The 3076-nt window shown below is 39.4% G+C and overlaps 1 pseudogene; it reads right to left on the bottom strand.

Annotated features, from left to right (window-relative positions):
- Positions 1-372: 372 nt before the first annotated feature.
- LOC123791455 (rRNA N(6)-adenosine-methyltransferase ZCCHC4 pseudogene) lies at positions 373-1926 on the bottom strand (annotated as a pseudogene).
- Positions 1927-3076: the final 1150 nt, after the last annotated feature.

Here is a 3076-nt window from a genome sequence, read left to right as displayed (position 1 = left end):
ATGCTAAGTGAAATAAGTCAAGCAGAGAAAGACAATTATCATATGGTTTCACTCATTTGTGGAACATAAGAAATAGGAAGATCGGTAGGAGAAGAAAGGGAATAATGAAGGGGGGGGATAAATAGAAGGGGGAATGAACCATGAGAGACTGTGAACTCTGGGAAACAAACTGAAGGCTTCAGAGGGGAGGGGGTGGGGGATTGGGATAGGCCAGTGATGAGTATTAAGGAGGGCATGTATTGCATGGAGCACTGGGTGTTATACGCAAACAATGAATCATGGAGCACTACATTAAAAACTAAGGATGTACTGTATGATGACTAACATAACATAATAAAAAATAAAAAAAAGAAAATGGCATCAAAATTTGGACTATAAATCTTTCTTTATTCTCAAGTCACTGGACATTTTAGAGCAAAGATATTGATGGGCTCTTTCTCTCCTTTTTTTCCCTCCTTGTAACAGATGTTCATGGATTGTCCTTTAGTGGTCTCCATTTTCATCTTATTACTTTTCTTTGCTTCTTCTTGATGACAGCTTTGTTCACTTTTTTAGATGTAGAGATGTTAGAGCAAGTACTACTTTTATTATCTAATTCACCACAAATAAAACAGCCATCTTTGTGGCCCCTATGAGAATGATCTGGAAGGGCACAGTGACTGCAAATGCTACAGTGGAATCAGGAAGGTTTTACACACTTTATGCAGACAAAGCAGTGGTTCCATTCTTGCCATCTTGAAGGTGCAAGAATTGCAGTGCTCAAGGTGTTGATTTTCTAGGGAAACATCATTAGCACAGAGGCAAAATCTGTACTCTTCTTCAATAGGAAGGATTATTTTGCTGGGTGGAATATTGGTGAAAATATGCACAGGAGACTGTTTTCAACCTGCCTTTCCATGTGTATAAAGCTCATGATTATCATAATCTATCTGGTAATCCAGGATGCAGAAGCTTGGGAAAAACAGATAAATTTGGGCTTCAAAAAAATAGGGGAAAATGCAGAATATGGGTAGTTAGTTCTTCTTGGTCTTGATCTTCTTTCCACATAACAATTTATTTCTTGAATGTAACAACTGGAGGTTCAGCAAAACCACCAAAAGGAGGACCTGTCACCATAATGATTCCCTCACCTTTATTTTCCTGTAAACATGTTCTGCATACTTCGAAGGCAGACTTCCCATCAAAGACGTGATGGTTAAACAAGGTATAATGGCAAAAACTATCTTCCACATAAAACTGGATACCAAAAATTAGTGTCTAATAAAAGGCTTTTAATGTTAGACTCTTGTCACCTGATGCTTTCAACCTGATCAGCTCATGCAACCTTGGTGTTCCAACACATAGTACTTTTCTGAATCCAAGGGTAGAAAGTAGGTCTACCAAGAACTCCTATCAGTAAACAAATACTAGGCATTTGTCTCCCTGTTTTCCAATGGATAAAGAAGTTGACTGGGTCTTTTTAACTGGGTGATAGAAATATCACCTACTCCCTGATGGTCATGATGCTTTTCCCAATCATCTGGCAATAGCAACTGCTGACAACTTTGACAAAACTTTCTCTGAGACCAGCGCAACTCAATAAACTTCATGTACCTTTCCTCACACTGTGTTCAGGATAGAGGAGGCTGACATCTTTGGTTACGAGCTTCTTGGGCAACAAATCTAGCTCCTGACAACTTTTCATCTTCCCATTGAAAAAAAATTACAGTCTTTTCTATCTCTAAAGTGTGAGCAGGAATAAAACCTCCATGTTTATTCTTTCCTTTGGCTCGTCTTTACAAACAGAAGAGTGGGTCCATGATGGTACAGCAGGGTGGGTGTGGCAGTGCTGGAAGGAAGCACCATGTCCACTTTTGAGCTCCCATGATGACCCTCCACTGCCTCCACTACCTCCATTGCTCCTAGCCAGTCCCTGTGGGTCACCATCTTCCCCCCAGACAAACTTTTATTTTTTAATTTTATTTTTTAAGAAGATTGTATTTATTTATTTGAGAGAGAGGTAGAGAGAGAGAGAGCATGGGTGGGGGCAGGGGAGAGGGAGAAGTAGGTTCCCTGGAGCCTGATGCAGGGCTTGATCCCAGGACCCTGAGATCATGACCTGAGCCAAAGGCAGATGTTTAACTGACTGAGTCACCCAGGCGTCCCATGGCAGACTTTTAAATACAGAGAATAAACTGGTGGTTGTCAGAGTGGAGGTAGGCGGGTGGATCAGATAAATAGATAAAGGCAATTAAGAGTACATTTATAATGTTGAGCACAGAGTAATGTATAGAATTGTATAATCATTATATTGTACACCTGAAACTAATATAGCACAGTATGTTAATCATACGCCAAAAAAATGATTCTTTATATTTTAAAGGTATAAACTCAATCAGACAAGAAAAAAATGAGGCACTCATATTGATAAGGAATGAGTTAAAAATGCTACTATTTGCAGATGACATGATACTGTACATAGAAAACCCTAAAGACTTCAGCTCCCCCAAAAAACTATTAGAAGTAATAAATGAATTCAGTAAATTTTCAGAATACAAAAGTAATACACAGAAATCAGTAATGTTTCATACAAATGGCTAACAGACACATGAAAAAATTTTCAAAATCATTGGCCATCAGAGAAATTCAAATCAAAACCACACTAAGATACCACCTGACACCAGTTACAATGGCAAAAATAGACAAGGTAAGAAACAACAATTGTTGGAGAGGATGTGGAGAAAGGGGATCCCTCCTACATTGTTGGTGGGAATGCAAGTTGGTACAGCCGCTATAGAAAACAGTGTGGAGGTCCATTAAAAAGTTAAAAATTGAGCTACCCTATGACCCAGCCATTGCACTACTGGGTGTTTACCCCAAAGATACAGACGTAGTGAAGAGAAGGGCCATATGCACCCCAATGTTCATAGCAGCATTGTCCACAATAGCCAAAGCATCGAAAGAACCAAGATGCCCTTCAACAGATGACTGGATTAAGAAGTTGTGGTCCATATATACAGTGGAATATTACTCAGCTATCAGAAAGAACGAGTTCTCAACATTTGCTGCAACATGGATGGCACTGGAGGAGATAATG

The sequence above is a fragment of the Ursus americanus genome, chromosome X (assembly GCF_024610735.1).
Source record: "Ursus americanus isolate L20-20 chromosome X, mUrsAme1.1.p, whole genome shotgun sequence".
In the NCBI taxonomy this organism is placed as follows: domain Eukaryota; kingdom Metazoa; phylum Chordata; class Mammalia; order Carnivora; family Ursidae; genus Ursus; species Ursus americanus.
Note: the sequence above shows the minus strand (reverse complement) of the source record. Positions and strands in the feature narration are given on the sequence as shown.